The sequence below is a fragment of the Melospiza melodia genome, chromosome 3 (assembly GCF_035770615.1).
Source record: "Melospiza melodia melodia isolate bMelMel2 chromosome 3, bMelMel2.pri, whole genome shotgun sequence".
Lineage (NCBI taxonomy): Eukaryota > Metazoa > Chordata > Aves > Passeriformes > Passerellidae > Melospiza > Melospiza melodia.
The window spans coordinates 61834634-61853633 of record NC_086196.1 but is presented as its reverse complement, the minus strand read 5'-3'; the positions used below and the strand labels follow the sequence as shown (position 1 = coordinate 61853633).

Sequence of the window (19000 nt, the reverse complement as noted above, 5' to 3'; positions counted from 1 at the left end):
TGCTTAGAAATTTTTCAGACGAAAGTGCTGAATGCAAACAATAAATTGCAGACTTTAAATTGCTATATCTATGTGGTTTATCCTCACATTTTTATACAGTGTATGATTGCAGACAAGAAAATATTCTCAGCATTTAACTTCTGGTCAAATAGGAGCAGACCATTGACATGACCCAGCTCTATCAGGAGCAATCTGACTAACGGTCATGCAATACCCGCAGCATTCAGGGCTTGATCTTAAACCAATGGAAAGTACAGAACTTGCTGTATTGATGATTTATTGACTACATGTTTTCAGAGGGAATGGACTGTTGTAACACACTAGGGGGAAACAATGGATTTATGTTAAAGGGAAATCATATTACACCTCTAGAAGAGTCCAGGAAACTTCTTGGCAAGGATCAGCAGAGACAAAGATGCTTAAACATTTCCCCAGTTGTTTCATTCCTTCTTGAAAAGGTTGTTTTCTTTGACCTGACAAGCAAAGGAACAGAATTGGCAGGCTGATGAAGAACAACATGGATTCCCATGTATTTCTGTCACAGCCTTCTGGAGATTTGAAAGAAAACAGATGGCAGTGCAGGACCAAGAGCGTGCAAAGAGATTAATGATTTTTAAAGACCAGCATGATTTACTTAAAAAATATCCTAATTTTTTTAATATTTCTAAAGCACTGAGATTTCCCGGAAAATGGAAGAACTCAAAATATTTGTTAGTTACGAAAGTATCAGCAAGAATATGCTACTGATGAGTATGCCTGTTTGAAATGTTTTAAGAAATATTTAAATGCAAAAGAAAATACAAAATATCCCTAAAAATAACTAGAGAAAGGTTAGCTAGTTAAATCTTTTCTGAAAAATTGTCACTCTTTGTAATCTACTTTTTAACTGGGGAACCAGCAGAGATGCTGGTCTCTTTTTTCAATGTCAAGAAGACACAGACAGTGCTAAAAATGCAGGTATGGTTTCTTCACATGCATTCTTGACACTTAAAGGCATCCAAAATATGAATAAGTTTCTGGAGGAAAACTTTTATGATATATCTGGTCAGCTTCCTCAGTCAACATCTTACAAATATGACTGCTGAAACATTGGAGGATCTTCACATTGTTATCTCTCACAAAGACCACAGAAATATAAAATGGACTACACAGAGTCAGAAGTCCATCTAAACCAGTACCATTTCTCCAAGTAAAGGTCAGTTGCAGATATTTAGGGAAAGCATTTCAAAAAACCGCACATAGTCTGATCCTACCTCTGTTCAATCCTTTCAGTTTAGGACTTGCAGATGGTAGTACAGCCAGATTATCATGTTTAATAGGGGACCCATCCTCCAAGATTTTTCACCTCTTCCCACAGCTTTGTCTTAGGAGAAGAAAATATTGCCATGTGCTCTTAAACCTTCAAAGGTATGCTTGCATGATTTCTTCACAATAAATCCAACCTGGATTGTGCTCCTTGGCAGAAATGTTCCTTCTTTTTTGTGTCTGTGTTTGTGTATTTATTCTGTGAAGCTGTCCTGGGAACACATCTTCATGTCAGACCTTATAATGTTAAATTGGACCTAATCATAGTCTTCAAAGAGGAACAGGGGACTGTACAAGTTTCTATCACTTAAGTCTTCACAGCTTATTAATCCAATTCTTTAAGCAGCTGAAAAGATTGTCCCTCCAAACAGCGAACAATATGAAAAGCCCCCCAAATCAGGGTTGTTCACTGCCTTGAATAATAAAAGCTATAAAACAATTGAAAGGAGTTCTTGTTTATGCCTCCTTTATAAAAGTCCTATACCAGAGAGACAGAATAGACTTGTTGGGTCTCACAAATCAGCTTTGTCCCCATTTCAAAGAAGAGCTGGGCTGGCACATACATTTCTTGAATTTTAATTATTTTGGGACACAGTGAAGAGAAAAATACTCTCCAACAAAAACAAATGTGAACTTCAAAATTCATTAGCAGAAATACCAACTTCAGCAATTATTACTGGGAAGTCAGCAAACACTTGTTATTCAGGGATGAAGCCTATTTCTTCCTTGCTGCCAAGGTTTTTCTCAGTTCGTCAAGGTTACCTCCATTTCCATTTTCACAGTCTAAACACATCCTTCTGATCTCCAGCTCCCATTCCTTGAATTCCAGCAAGTCTTCTGATCTCATCCCTTTCTTATCTACTTCCTTCTTTTTACTTGAAGTAGGAATCTTTAACTCCAGAAAAGCCTCATGTCTGGTGAAAGCCTGCCATACTGTCAGAATAACTTTTCTACTAAATCGAAAAACCCCGAGCTTCTCCTGATCAGTTTTGCTACTCCATGTTACAGAATCACAGAATATCCTGAGTTGAACAGGACCCACCAGGATCACTGAGTCCAGCTCCTGGCCCGGCACAGGACCATCCCCAAGAGTCACACCATGTGCCTGAAAGCAATGTCCAAAAGCTTCTTGAACTGTCAGGTTGTACTCTGATCACTTCCCTGGGCAGCCTGTTCCAGTGCCCAACCACCCTCTGGGTGAAGAACCTATTTCTAATATCCCATCTAAACCTCCCCTGATACAACTTCAGGCCATTCCCTCAGGTCCTGTCATTGGTCACCATAGATTTTGTCCTGTGTCTAGTAAAGTCCTACTATTAGGAGACATTATCTGACATCATAGAGATCACCAGAGAAGCCAAAATTTCAAGCGTTGAAATACCATGTAGGAAACTGAAAAAATATATCTAAAGGGAGCATGAACGTTGAGCAAAATATAAACCAGACACAAAGCCTCAGGGAAGGAAAAGCTTGTTTAACCAACACCAGGTACCCATTTAACAACACACAGCACTAAGATGGCTTGAGGCTACTCTACCAATAGCACTGCCCAGGGTGTGATGTGTTCATGTGCCTTCGTGGTTCTCAGCAAATCACAGCTGGGAACATCCTGTCAAGAGAAATTAACCACGAAGACAGAACTGACACACCAGAGCTCATGGAAGCTTCCAGCAACATAGGGCACATTTGTCTGTGCCTTCCACTGCTGTAAACCAGCAGTAGTTTCAGTAGTTTCATGGACCTTCAGAGTTACTCTGCTGTAAGAAGTATGTGAGCAGAATCAAATGCACTCTGTAGATTTGCCCAAGTGCCTCAGCCAGCATTTCAAAAACAGCTTATAATTTTGGCTGCCTCAATTTTTGAGTCTCTTGGTGTCTTAAAAGACACTAAAAATAAAGAGCCAAAATTACAGGTTACTTTGCACAACTTGGGCCTCAGTTTCTCTGTACTAAGTTCTGATGTTACTTGGACTTAGAATTGAAGCATGGAGTAAGTTTCATGAACCATTCAAAGCTCCAGAAAACTTTCACTAGATGAGAGCTGACTTGCACTCTCTGTGTCTCAGGTCACTCAGGTTGGAACATAACAATTCCTTGGCCTGATAACAGACTTGTGCCAAACAGAAGTAACGTCATTGTTAAGTGGAATTGCAGAAATATGATAAATTATTCATACTACTGTGTGTTAGTATGTGTACTGAAAAACTACCAGTTTTCTCCACATGCCTGAGTTCAAAGGAATGTGATATTAGGGATCACAACTGGCAAATGGAAAAGCCACATGAGACACCACTGTCAATAATCAACAAACCAAAAAGCATGGGAAAATACACATAAAATCTTTCATCCAATGAAAATAAGAGCAGTCAGCTTTCCTTTAATTTAGGAACACGCTGTGCTTGCCTGGGGGTTGCAAGGGCAGGGAAGGGAGAGAGGGTCAGCTCTCCATAGGACTGACCCAGGTTTGAAAATTCACAGCAACTAAAGTGCTGAAAGCCAAGCCTCCCACACATCCTTCCCCTTTGTGTCAGGAAATAGTGTCCCCTGATTGCTCAATCTCTAAGTCAGATGGCTGGCCTGGAGGGACTAGATGGGTTTTTCGGATACCATCAGACCTTGGGGGAATTTTATATTGACTAAAGCAGATGGAGCAAACCCAAACAATTTTGGAGATCCCTTCAAGATGCTATTCAACTCTTGATAAGCCTCTCTGTCAATGAAGTATAGTAAGTGCAACTCATATCTGTACTTGGTAAGAAAAATTTTTGTGACTGATTTTCAGGATGAACAGAACTACACATAAGAAGCACAACTAAAAAAAAATCCAGCAGTGATAGCAGCAGACAAGTGATATGGTGTGGTAAAGCCACTAGGCTATCCAGGGAATTTGCTTACTCAGCTCTGTGAAACCATGAGACCTCACTTCATAACACATAATATAGACTTTTAAAACCTCAGGGCTACACTGACTGTCATAAGCTGCAACAGGCAATAGCTTTCTGTTCCACAAAACAAAACTGAAAAGATGCCTGCCTTGTTCATATTGTGTTTTTTTAATCTTGCTTCCAGGGTTAGTCCATCCATAGTTGAACTAGCAATTTCCTGGCTAGTACAATCTCATCCAAATTCAAGGACGCTAAAACCCATGCATTCTCATTGGAACTGAATTTATGTCCTGCCAGATCAATATCTCCCTACCCATTTTCTTCCCAGCCTTCCACTCAGTGTGCAACTTTCCTGTTGAACCACAACTGACAGTCTACAGGGAATTTCCAGACTTGCAAACCCCTACAGGTACTGTTGCGAACCTATTGGATGCTGAGACAAAGGAAAGAGAGAGGAATAATGAGACAGACAGGAAGCAGTCAGATGAAAACAAATATGGAATTATCCCCTCCTTAGTTCCTCTTCTTACCCTCTCAGCTTTCAGCAGTTCTGAATATATGAGTCCTTAAGTACTTCAGAGAGACTAACTGTTGAAACAGGTAAAAAGTGTTTGTGGCTCCAGACACTTGCCTTGGCTGTGACAGCTCTCAATTTTTTATTGGGGCATAAAGATTTCTAACAAGTTACTACATTCCTTAAGAAGTTTTTTCTTTTACATTGCCAGCCAAAGTGATTAGGCTTTTGTTAAGGAAAAAAGCAGCTTCTTGTAAAAGGAGCTGCTAGGCCCACTGGAAACAAAATCTAGTAAGAAATAAATGGAATTGAGGAAAAAATTCTGATATGTCACAGCAAAGTAGCTCAGATCCCAGTATGATTCCTTCCAAGTCTGAAGACTTCACTTCCAAACTACATCCTTGAAGGATCTGCTTTTTGAGATCCTTGCAGGATCTGCTTTTTTCCCCACATCCTTACGCATTCATCAGTACAGCTTCTTATTCTCCAGCTCATTATTTGCATAGCATGGCATCCCTTAGTGGGGATTAGACCTTGACCACCTGCCCAGTAAAGGGTATCTCCATCACATTAGCCAGCACAGTGATTACATCAACCTGCAAATATTCCAGCACAGCTAACTACACTTGCTCAATTTCGATACACAGTGGAGATCCCAGTAACCTTCCTTCCTTTCAGTCCTCAATTTTCCTCTTTTATTGCCTTCTCCCTGCCCCAATAACCCACTCTGCCACCTTGAAGAGGAAAAGTATTTGCAGACTTTTCCCATTATCAAAACAGCCCGATGCAGGGAATGCTGACTTGCAGCGGCCTTTCTTGTGACTCTGCTTGTTGGCTGAAGCCAATTGCTAACAGCATGGGGACCCGCATTGTGCAATTCACATGGCTTCTGCTCCTCAGCCCAGCTTTCTGTTTATGCTCAAGGGCATCATCTCTCCTTCCAGCAACTGCACAGGCCAACAATGCTCCTGCTGGCCAAGAGTTTCCTACGGTTACAAGTGCTTGCAAAGTGTGTCATCTTCATGCAGGAGGCCTCAAACTGTTCCAGGGGAAGCAAGCTGCTTCTGTCATGGGTCTCATTAGAGAAGATGCCAACGAAAAGGACAGCTGCCTACACAGCTGTCCCCAGAACTGCTCCCTTCCCCACTTGAAGAATGAACAGTCACCCAGGTGTGAGGTTGTTTTCAATCTCACAGGAGGTAAGGTTAATTAAATGCAGCATTGAATTTTAATTGCAAATAGATACAGCTGTGTGCCCCACTGAAAACATCATCTTCTTATGGAGTAAGCTTGGGAATCTCTGGACTGCAGAAGTATAAAAAAATTACTAAGAATCACTACCTTTAGTTTGGACTTGGACCAGGTGCTGTATCAGTATCTGCAGGGAAATTCTCCTTGTAGTAGGTGACTTGTTAATGTATGACACTGTTACATCTAGGTTTTAGATGTGAGAGACACCTCTTTTCTGCAGAAGTAGAGTTCTTTCGAGAGCCCTTAGTATCAAGCAAGTACAGGCTCTAGGTGCTAAATTTGGCAGATTTAGCCAAGAGTCCCCTCATTTGTTTTAGTATTTTTTATCACCAATAGCCTGTCAGAGTGGGACAGGACTTCATTGTCAGGGGCCAAGGAATTGCCTGTCTTATTCTTATATGGAAAGAGGAACTGCTTGCTGCACAATATGACAAGGAACTAAAGAGTTAAAAAAGAAATCCTATACTTTGGAGTTGCTTAAGGAAGTTAATTTTTGCCTAAGGCTTATTTGGGATTTTCCTTTCCTGCTACCAGAACATGAATTTTAGTTAATTTTGTAGTCTTCTAAAAATATGACCATCCCTACCTTGCTCTCCTCAGACCTCCCTCATCCCCTGTCACCCCCATCCACATACAGAAGAGTGCAAAAGCCTGCACTGTCAGCCCCTCTGCATACCTTTGGGAGAAGCAATCAAACTAAACCTGAATTGTGCGTGCTGCCAAGCTGGCTTCAGGATATTTCAGGGGAGAAAAAAAAAAAAAGAAGAAAGAAAGACAATCACTACTTGCAGGGATTTGTTCTTGAAAACAAGCAAAAACATGAGGAGCTTTGCTGCAGCAGCTGCACTTACATTGTAGTAGCCGTGTGTCTGCGCGGATCCTCCCTGTTCTGCAGTCCCGTAATCCACACAGAGAAATGCCTGTACTGTTCCTCTCGCTGGCACTGCTGTTAGAGGGAGACTGGAACTGCTGCTGTTTTCACTTTCAGACCAGCCTCTCTCAAATCCTCTGACGTCAGACAGCCTGCAAGAGATATTTATGGAATGAACAATCTAAAAGTTTTTCTAGGTAGATTTAAAACTGCAGTTTGGTGGGGGGGAATCTGTCATTTTTAATAGAAAACCCCTCCAAGGGGTTCAGGGAGGAAACTGTGGAGAACTACAGATGTGGTTTTATAAGTCCCTGGCAAAAGGCAGTACCTGTACTTTTCCGTCCATGGCATATTATATCCACACCCAGCCTGTAACTGTCTGTCATGAAAGTCCCCATTTGGAAAGTGGTTTTCCAGTCTCTCAGCTGTGCTTAAACAGGGTTTGAATCAAGCATGACATAGAGGTCTCTCACAGACACACTCCAAGCCCACAGCTCTCTGCTGTGTCCAGGCTTTTACTGGATTTAACTAAAACAGTTCTGAAACAGGGCCTTCCAAGCATCTTCTCCACATCCTCTTTCACTTTGTCACTAACCCCTTTTAGCTGGATTGTCTTCTCAAGCATGTGGGTTATTTTAGCCATCTTCCCTCCTAACTTCAAAATATCTTCTCTAGAAGTTGTGTCATCTCAGATAAATACCAGCTCAGGAAATTAATTTAGTCTTTGATTTCTATTATGCTTTGCCTATTTGCATCTTTCCATTATTCCTTTGCTATTGTACAGTATGACACTTTTCACCTGCTGTGAAAGCCACTTAGGTGTTATGTGGGAGAGAAGAGATGCTAGAGCAAAAACCAAAACAGTATTAGCCTTAATGTTAATCAGTACTTGAAGAGTGACATGCTCTCATGGTATAATCCTGCTGAGGTAAGTGGTGATAAATTTGGACTGATAAGACCTCTTTGTTTTGTATTTAGAAGCTGAGCTTGGCTATAAGCCTGTAAGTATCAGTAACCCCATCTAAGAGATAAGTCTGAAGGTGAAGTGATATATGGTGAAAGTCCTTGAGTGAGCTTTGCTTGATTACAGACAAACCTTTTTAAGAAGTTCAAAACTTATTCAACATTTTCTGCAGGAGTGTACAAATGTGCTGCTATTATAAGCAACTGGGTTTGTTTTTTTTTATACCACATCATTTCCATTTGTAGGCAGTTAAGAAGTATATGTCTTGGTACCACTTTTGGAGATGCAATTGCTATTTCAAAATGTGCCAAGGTTCTTTTCTGTGCAACTTACTAGCAGAGCAAATTTACCATTTGGGGCTGTGCAGACTATGTTCATATATATATATATATATATACATATATATATATATGCTTTCTCTTTTCTGCTCTACCATTATCACCTTCAAATCAATAAAAATCATCTGATCAACATCAAAAGACTTAAAATCAAATTTTTTGATAACTTTCTAATGGCAGCTTTCCCCATTCACTGTAATATCATCACTATGACCAAAAGTTTTGAGACACATTCCAGAATAAAATGGTATCTCTTTGAAGAGATTTCCACTTTTATACTCACAAAATGAGTCTAAGAATCGGGCAGATGGAGGAACCAGAATATTATCCCAGTTCCAAAGCAGTATTCAGTCAAGCGAAGGAAGTAAAATGTTTTTATATATAAAGAAAAAAATTAAAAGGTACCCAGTTTTGACAGTGCAATCGAAGCACTGACCAAGTGGTGTTGTTGTCCCCTCTGGCTATGAGATTTGTCACTTGTCTACTCAGCATCAACAAGGATCAGTCAGGGATGAGTACCCGCCTTGTTATGCTGCATGCTAATCTTATTAAAGATCAACTCTGGAGTTACATTGTTACCTGTTGGTAGTTTGTCCCATGGATATCCCGCGGGAACTCTGAAGGGCAGAGTGATTCAGGGCTTTTCTGTAGGATACACAAGCTGTTGCTTGCAGGGAGTTCCACATCACACAAGATTTATTTGGCTGAGCTCCTCTAAAGCACAGTAGAGGCTCCTGGTGTTTGCTAAAGATGAAATGGCTATCCATTACTCCTCTTTCTCCTGTTTAGTTTATAAGATTATATTACATCTTCTCCCTAGAGAGTGGAGTAGGAGGAACATGGAAATCCTGACCATCAGACAGAAGTAAAGCATGAATAACCACAGCCTGTCTTACAGGCTGAGCCAAGAACAAAATGGCATTCCTTTATTTTGAAAGATTTTGCAGCAAGATTGAAATGCCAAGAGACTGAAATGCTCTGTTTACCCATACATGACATGGACAGTGACAGTTAACCTGCGTCCAGTGCCACATTTCATTTCTGTCCTGAAGGAATATGCCCCTTACCATGTAGTTGTTAAGGTAGAAATATTCATCCCATAAGAAGTGCTGTAACATTCCAGCTACCGTGGACTAAGACAGTATTTCTATGAACCTGTTGCATTTCTATATGAAAATGAAAGTAGAATATCCAGTTGTGTGGTTGTATATTCATAGCCTCTGCATTGAATCCCACAGGAGTCAATCCCACAAGATGTCACAGAAGCCCTTTCTGGAACACAACACCTTGATATGAAGAGCACAAAGAAATTCTCTATGGGCAATCTGTACTCCTGTTTCCTATACTTGAGAATCCTCTCTATTAGATTGGGAATGCACATGCAACAGAAAAAATTGCTTCATTTTAAACAGAATTTATTTAAAATAGTAATTCTCCCAAAAGACACTAGAGACAGGCACTTTTGGAGGGAGAGGAGGATCAACTTTGGGCACTGGACCAACACAAGCATGGGCACTACTCAGCCCTAAAACACAGAGAAAATACAGAGAAATGTCTGCATCACTTGCATAAGACAGCATGTGCTCCTCAGATCCAAACCAGTCTAATGCATGTTCACATGTGCAACTGTAGAAGTCCAGTTGTCACTCCCTTAGTGCTACATAACAAAATAATAAACCAAAGGAAATGAAACCATATTAAAGTACTATTCTTGCTGCCATAGTGGAACAGGCCATTCACCTCACTAATCTAGTATGCTGCCTCAAGCAGTGGTTAGATACCTGATGATTCAGAGCATGAAGAATGGAAAACACACTACATCCAGCCAGTTGTGGGCTGGAATATTACGTAAGGATGAGTGGTTGAAGAGAGAAGAGAAATTCTTTCTTGAACCCCATAGTTGATCAGTTTACATATTTAAGCATGAGGTTATTTCAGATGTTGGGTTTTTTTCTCTTGCACTGGTGTTGCTATGTATGTTATTTCTGCATATATTTCAGTTTGGGAAACTGACAGGTTTTTTTTCCAATCCACTGAATTCAGGAAATGCAAAGTTATGGCATATGTTCAAAGAATAGCACACACCAAAGCATGTGGAGAGCTCTGTCTTTGTCCTCAGATGCACACAGACTTGGCCCTAGTTTTTAAATCCACCCAGTGATTTTCCTGTCGTTTTGAATGACGGAATTCTATTCACTGTGTACTCTTGGCCCCGGATTTAATTCTACATTGCACTGACCAGAGGGAAACTACCTACACGTCTTGTAGATATCTTCATTTCCAAAGCTTGAAGCAGCATCATGGCTCACCAAGTTTTAGTAAACAGTTTAAGTGTTTGGAAGGAAAACTGGTGATGTGTTGCAGATAAATGTGCCAGGAAGAAGGATTGTTCTAAGACACTACCACATGAATTGTATAATTCCTCAGACAATACCTCTGAATTGTATAAGGGATCATACTCTAATCAGGAAAGGGGGAAGAAAGCTATACAGTATGCACTTGAGGAGTTTCTTTAGCCACAAAGGACCATGCAGAACACAAGAAGGATCTGAGTATCATAATCAATGTATAGTACTGAACAGACAGCATTTTAGACTCTGTTTCCTCCAGTATCAGAGGCAACATAAATTAAAAATCAGTGGAAAATAAGGCTCATGCAACAGAAGGAACATTTCAAATTAAAAGTAATGCTGTGTTAAGTAGAGTATGACTTATAAAACCTTCTTCTCTGCAGTACAATGTGACTGAACTCAGAGCCTGAGGCAAAGACTGGACTTCTTAAACTAAATCAGCAACTTAGATGGACAGTATTCATACATGAAAGTAGATAAAAGGCAGCACTAGCTGAGAACACCCTGCCTCCACCACCAGCAGAAGAGGAGGCAGGAAAGAGTGAGCTTTGTCCCACACAGGGAGCTGTGGCTAGGCTCTGACTCCTTTGCAGAAGTCAATTAGACCAAAGAGAATTGAGTAGGCAAGACTATTTGGACAGTTGGTAACTAAAATAGTTCTGCAGACATATAATATCAGAATTAAACAACATTTTGTAATATATCACAGCCTGACTAGCTATTCCCAGGGCTATCTTAGATCCATTTTGTTTTCCACCAAAAACTGTATAGTGAATTCAGGTTAACCAGGGTCCTTTGAGAGCTTTGTGGGATAACAGTTTCTTGGCTTCTTTTGTTCACATACTGTAGTGACAACTGCTAAAATGGAGATGCTTCAAAGAAACCAGAGGAAAAACATATGCACTCAGTAGAAATGCCAGCAATTATATACCATATTAACAGCAATCATCATGTGTTACAGGGGAGGCTAGGTAGGCAAGAGAGTTCAATTCTAAGGAATGTATAAAAATTAAGTATCTTGACTGTTTTTTTTTTTCTATTTCCTAGACATTATCTTTTCTTGCAAAAAGATTTATTTTTAAAAGGCTCCAGGAAGCCAAGAGAGCCTATTAGACTGGCAATTATCCTGAGTCACTTCCTACAATGATTTAAAACTCAGAAAATCTTTTTTGTGGGCATGAATGCAAAAGTGCATCAGTGGCCCACAGATCTGAACCAGTAAACCTGAAAAGAGAAAAAACTTACAGCTAGTTACATAACATTTTTAATTACATTGAAAGATTGTCAAGGTTGGAAAATAAAATGCTGAAAAATTATAATAGCAAACACATTGTGATATGGGTATGTTTAGCCAGTACCCATGCAAAACAGCTGTGGCAGAACGTGGGATGAGATCCAGCTGCCTGCATTTTAGTTCAAGACATTTAGCTCAAGACAACTGTCTCCTTGCAGCTCTTGCCACAGTTGATGTAAGCCTGATGGAAGCTCAGTGATGAAGCAAGCACCTGAAAATGCAAGCACACAGTTGGAGCTGGTGCTGCAAATTTCGTGCTTGTACACTTCTAGGTGTTTTGGTTCACCAATGATTATGCTTTTTACTGTACTTCTTTCTGTATTATTTGCTAATTAAAGAAAAAAACTCCCAACAGTTCCAAAACTTTTGCCCATGTAATCCTACTGAATTTTTGAGATATGAACATAATCCCCAAGGTCCCTGAATACAATTTTACTCCACTGCTGTCATGATATTGTACTTCTCTCCTCTTGTGAAGCTGCCATTTCAAGAAGCAATGCAATTTGGCCATGATATATTCACGTGTCTTCTCAGGCAGGAAATTATAGGCAAGTTCTTGAGCTTTGCTTCTGAAGCATGCTACAGTATTGTGGACATAGGCAAATAGTCTTGGCACAAGTATTCTTGGAATTTATACAAACTGTAGAGACTGCTATGCTTCAGCACCAAGTTTTATTACCACACCAGCCAAAAGTGACCTTGTGTGCTACCCCACCTGCAGAAGAAGAAATTAAGACAGCCTGTCTATAGGAAAAGAGCACAGAATCTTGACTGATAATGCCAAGAAACATTTCCTAGTGTTTTATGATATAAGAAATGAAACAAGCAAACAGAACAAAATGAAACATACAGGCATTCTTTTTCCTTTGTACCTATTAAATACCATGACTAAGAAGTCATTCTTATGTGACACATAACATTTATTGTGAACACTGTTTTCAGCACCTACACAGTAGTCTACAGAAATGTGTCAACTTAAAAGATTAAACAAAATGCCACCAAAGTCCAGATTACATTTATTTCTTCCTAGACAGAAGAAAACCCAGTGTTATAAATTAATAAAAGTTTGAAGACAGAATACTCATTTGAAGAATCAGGTTTTAGACTGGTCTTGGGCGGGCAGCGAAATATGACAGAAATATAATCAGTCTTCTAGTGAAGACAGGCAAGAAAAACAGCTTTACACAAATGCACTAAGCATACTGACTTCTCCAGGGTTTTAGTCACTGCTGATTTACACATGGTTCAACATATTCAATATCCCACAGCACTAGGATTTTGTGTCTGAAGTAAAGCAATGATGCTGTGTGGGTGTGTGGGTGGGCGGGGGTTACATTATGTAATGGGATGGCTATTGTGCTTAAATTAAAAAAAAAAACAAAAACAAAATGTAACAAACAAAAACACTTCACAAAACCCAGTGAGCTGGAAATGAGCTGGAAATTCTGAAAATTAAACCAGAATAACAATTCTCATATGTCTAAACCCACTGTCTCCCAAATCCTATAGTGCGGTCCTTACGATCCAAAGCATCTTGAAATAAACAAAGTTGGGCTGCTCAGCATATTCTAAGACCAAGGTACAACATATTGTCAAATGTGCCCTATAATAGTCCATTTTGTTCTGATATAACTATTTCTAGAAGACACACAATTGGTGAAATTATCAGTGATGAACTAGTTAAGATAAAATTTCTTAACTTGTTTCACAAGAAAAGGCTATTGTACTTTTGAATTGTCATTTCATTTGATTGTATAGATAGAAGTATAGACAGAAAGGTGACAGGCTTAAACAAATATTTGTACAACTTTTTGTTCATTTCACAGATTTCATATCACAAAAGTTATTACTGTAAGATTTTTTTAGGAATTATCAAAAACCTAAAAGTTTTGTTCCTTCTCCTCCTACCTTCCTTCTCCCACCATTAATTTGTCAGATCTAGGAAGGTATTACAATTTAATTGCCCTTGATCAAGTTTGTCAGGACATGAAAACACAATTTGCTCATAAGATAAATTCTTCAAACTTCTGAATAGTCAATAGTGTCTAGCTGACATATAAAATAATGCAATATCATGTTATATGTAAGAATTATAATATTATGAAATTATAATTATAGTATGTTTGGAGGAAGGGACACTTTCTAAAATCTTAAACATATGATTAGATAAAAATTTTACTAACTTAAATAATTTGAAAAATAAATTGAGGGCTGGAAGTTATGGAAGGGCCTGTGAACCTGCAGGAAGAGATTGGGCTCTGTGGGGACTGTTAACCAGTGAATCACAAGCACAGGATTACCAACAGAGGACTGGCATTGATGCCTCATTTCCCTGAAAAAATGGAATGAAGACACTTCTATTTCCTCCTGGTCTCTGAAACATGACAAAAACAAAGCTCTGTATTGCAACCAGCCATAGTAGCTCTCTGAAGTCATTCCAGAAGCACAGGACCACTGGAGAGCAGTAATGTTTGGAAGCAGCAGGGGGGACCAAAAGTGAGTGGCTTCTTTCACATAGAATCAAGCCCTCTGAGGATAGATAACTTGTCTGAGAGGTTAGTCCATGATCATTCCCAGAAATTAGGGAGTGTAAAAGGAATCCAAATGCAGGAGAATGATTAGAAATTGGTGAATGAAGTATTTTGTGAACCTTAGTGCTGACAGAAGAGCACAAAGCAGCTGACTTTGGCAAAGATGTTTTTTTTACAACAAAAAGCTAAACCAGCTTCTTTTCTTCACACTAGTGTTACAAGCCAGATTTAGTTAATGTCTGTAAATCTCTTTGAGATCTTCCAATGGAAATTACTATTCAAGTTTTAAAAAAATATTATATAATGCAAAAGTTGCACTGCCAGAATATATACAATGGTTCTATGGGAAATCATTATTCTTCCATGTTTCAAAAATTGTTTGACAAGTTTTGAAATTATTTCTCTGGGAACTGATCTGACTTAAATGTGCTTATCCCTTGCCATTTGTTAGCTCATGTTTGCATTTACTGTCCATTAATAATAGATGAACACAACAGCCTAAGGTACTTGATTCTTTTATGAAGTGTATAATTCCACATTTCAGTCCTACATAACATCATAGCATAGGGAAAACTGCATAGGGAAATAACAGCATAGGGAAAACTGGAATGTGGCAAGAAGCCCAGGAAAAGGCAAGTTGAGTTGGATTGGGAATTAGCTGGAAGGATAATAATCCTGCAAGCCAATATTCATTAAGTAATTTTATGTGCAGCAGAAGAAAATCATGATACACACTTGGCATCTGGAGACTTTAAAATGCTAAGAAAAATATTTCAATAACTGTACAAAGTGGTTAACAATTGTCATGCAAACTATTTATTTTTACGTGCCTTGATTCAACATTATTCAGTTTTACTCAGCACCATTCTGAAACTCCAATACATAATCTAAGGAACTGCTTATCAGACAGCCTAGGTATTCTCTGAGATGTTATACAATTCTTCTTCCCATTTTCCTTCTACAGCCATCATTTGCCCTACTGCTGAATCATGTTCACTTCAGCAATATGGGATTAAAATTCTGGAGGTGCTTTGGCATACACTGGGGCCTAGGTTACCTCTATGAGGGCATGCAAATATATCAAAACTGTAAAACAAGAATTCAAGCCAATCAGTAACTAATGACAAGAGCAGATAAAAATTAGCATATCTAAATTGCTATTCTGGAGTAAATTCATTTCTGTTCTTCAACCATTAAATATGTGCCAAAATAACACTATCACCTGTAGGCACACAGTTTGCAGTAATTGGGAGTGGGGCTGGGCCCAGCCTCATCCCCAGTGGGCACAGCTGTGAGCAGCAGGTGAGCAGCATTGGAGGCAATGAGCCATGGAGTGCCCAGGGGCACGGACCAACCACAAAGGGAACAGAGGCACACAGGTGCAATGCAGGAACATGAGGGGTATAAAAGGCTGGGCTAAAGAACAAGAAGGGCAGATACATCCTTCTGATGTGGTGTTACTCTGTATGGGTGAATGCTTAAATTGTGTGGTGACACTTTGTGTTGTGGTTATCTCAACTACAACACATGCTATGAAGCTCACCTTCCAAAGGCAAGATGTTTTATCCTCTTGTAGCTTGTGATTTGTACCAGACTGCATGGTTTAGTCATGTGGCTCTTCTTATAAGCTCTCCAGTGCAAACTACAAATAATGTAAGCACCAAGGAAAACTAAATGCTATATTGCTAGCAATAATTTAGTTGCTGAACTAGTAATGTGACTGACCCAGGAGGACAGTTATATCTTAAGGAAGGCTTTTGGATTGTCCCTCATAAGAAAGGTTGGTGCTACTCTGTCTATCTGGATGTCTGCTCATGAGTGAAGAAGATATTATTTATATGAATGTAGGTAGCAGATGAAGATTTGGGTTTTTTGCTTTTGTTTTTCAAGTACGTTTTTTGTTCATGCATCTTAGTGAATTAGAATAGACCTCTGAAAATGTAATGGAGTCCTTACATATCCCACTAGACTTATACAATGCGAAATGGTTTTTTCTTAGTCAAAAAATTATAGCCTTTTCAAAGACAATAACTGTTAAAAATCTTATCTGTTGTTTTAAAACTGTTTATGTACTAGTCATTTGCAAGAAAAAATATATTCTAAAGAAAGTATCAGAAGTTAATTTATTAACTGCTGGAATTTTTAATTATTCATATTAACAATCTGATACACCTAAATCTTCAAATATCATATCTAGTACTTCATGTTTATTACCTTGGGAAAAATCTGGCTGGAGTGTATGTAAACGACTGAGCTCCCCACAGGTCACAGAATAGTGCAAACTTGAGAAGAAAAGGTCCTGATTTTGTCAACAGTTCTCCAGTGAAAAATATACTATTAGCTTAATAATGACCTAACCTAAAAAAATTACTGCTGACATATATTTGTCTGTCAAATTGCTACCAAGAACTTTAGGAAGCTTATTCTCAGAATTGAGGATCTGTTCTCTTCAGCCATACATGACAAACAGGTAACATGCAGGTCATGTTACAAGCACAGGGTCACTTGTGCTTGTACTATTAGGGTCTGAGACACAGTTTTAATTTGATAAAGATTATTTTCAAGTATGAGAGAAATGCAACTCACTAGTTCGTTATATTCTTGGGGATTCATAAGTGAAAGATTCTAGGGAAGTCTAAACAACAACTAAGTACACAATTCGTGGCCAAGCCAGAGACAGAAGATCAACAGTGGTTAAATGAACATTTTAATGCAGTCACTCAGACAAGATGCCTGCCTCCTCACATTGGCAAATAATTCATGTCTGCAATCCCTGGATACCAACCCTTGCCCATTAATGTGATTTCTTGACTGCAGATGCATAATGTCAACATGTGACAAAATCATGCAGCCTTAAAAGTATCTGGCATTTGAGATGTAGAAACACAGAACGGCTGGGTTGGAAAGGACTCTAAAGATATCTAGCTCCAACCTCCCTGCCCTGGGCAGGGACATATTCCACTAGACCAGGCTGGATTTGCAATACCAGTTGAATAAGCAATAGTAGTTGATTTATTTTAAACTAAAAACTGATTATTAAAAGAAAATAAAAACTACCCAAACTAATCCTCGTTTTCCTTTCATTACCTGAAAATATCTAGAAAAAGGAGGGTTTAAAATACTATTGCACTGTGCTAACATGAGAGCTATTCTAGTTGATTTCCAGCAGATCAAGAATGCATGTTAATTTCTTAATTCACAGAATTGTATGGGGAAAAACAATGTTGTAATGTTTACAGCAAGGCACAAATACATGGAAAAATTCAGTGGGAAAGTTCATCTTGGTGTTTTAAGGTATTAAGTGCCTCACTACTTAAGAAACCATTTTCTCTGGCTTCACTGCAGGATGTGCTTGCAAAATTGAACATACTGTTTGAATAATCCATGGCTTACTTTTTTTCCTTGAAGAAAAAGGCAGGTACCAGCTCTAAACATTTCAATGTCTGGCACACCTGGCTGGAGCATTATTCCATCCAAATTGAAGAACTTGTGAGCCTGTGCAATTATTAGCATAATAAAAGAATGCTCATTATGACAGTTTCCTGAGATCAGTAGACTAGTTAACATAATTTCTCTCAGTTTTAGGAATACTATGCTACTTTGATTATGGTGCAGACTTTTGCTTCCTTAAAGATGGCCACCTTTTCTTGTGCAACTCCATCATACCATAAAAACACTTATCTTCTCACCCACTCAAGGAATGGCCACCCCATCCTAATCCATCTTCTTATGAGATCAAATATTCTCCTTCTGTATTTTTTCTTAATTATTCTCTGTCTATTCACTTTCCACATACGAGCTCCATGCTTCCATCTGTTCCATCCAAAGAAAAAGTCTGAACAAAAAGCCCTCAAGAGCTTTGTTACCTCTGTTTACCCTTGCCTCCAAAGTAACACTTCATTTTACTTTCTCATTTTCGTTTTTACATTACATAAACCATGAACTTTATTTTTACCAGCTGGAGTTCTCTTTCATACTTATATTCTAGAGACTCTTTCACTATAGCTCCCTGCATCATGCCCTCTATTTTCACTAAACAATAATTGCCAAACTGAGATCGCAACCTTTATCTTTCCCCTTTTGAGCTATAAAATTTAATTTTACTCCATGGCTGTGATCACCTTCCACTGCATTATTGTATTTTCCCCATGTGTGTCCTCAATGAATGACAGCTTCTCTACCCTCCACTCTCACTCTATCCCACACACAGACTCAGTGTTGTTGCTTAATATCATCCTTTCAGTTATCGTTCCATGCTGTCAGCAGCTGTGCCTCCTCCAGCAACTCTCTTGTCTATTACTTTGTGTTTCTTGAAGGCCCTTGTCCATACTGCAACACCATATGCATGACCACCTTGCAGATAAGCTTCTGTCTAAGATCTATCAACGGCATCAATTTCATTTTACACTTTCAAAAATACCTTTCCCTGCTTTCTGTGATGCTAGTTTTCATTCCCCAAAAGAGCTCTGCAGAGATCTGTAGAATTTTTGTCATGCTCTTTAAATTCTCTTTACAGTAACAGCTTGATAGGAAAATTCTAGCCTCTGACTATTCTGCTAATATTACCCATATTATTTCTATTTATTTTCCTCTTCCCCAGCATTGCCACCTGTCCTAAACTTAGCAATAGCTGTTTGGTACACCTGTAAATTTACACAGTGCCCAACAAAACTTCTAATCTTTGGCTTCAATTTAAC

At 38.9% G+C, this 19000-nt stretch overlaps 1 protein-coding gene across 2 annotated transcripts in view; it reads right to left on the bottom strand.

The window, feature by feature from the left end:
• The window catches only part of DAAM2 (dishevelled associated activator of morphogenesis 2), a 202502-nt gene extending 195545 nt beyond the window's left edge, over positions 1 to 6957 (bottom strand). For both annotated transcript variants that reach the window (XM_063152019.1, XM_063152021.1), the window contains exon 1: positions 6806 to 6957. The gene's annotated coding sequence lies outside the window, so the exon portion shown is untranslated. The remainder of the gene's footprint in view (positions 1 to 6805) is intronic.
• Positions 6958 to 19000: the final 12043 nt, after the last annotated feature.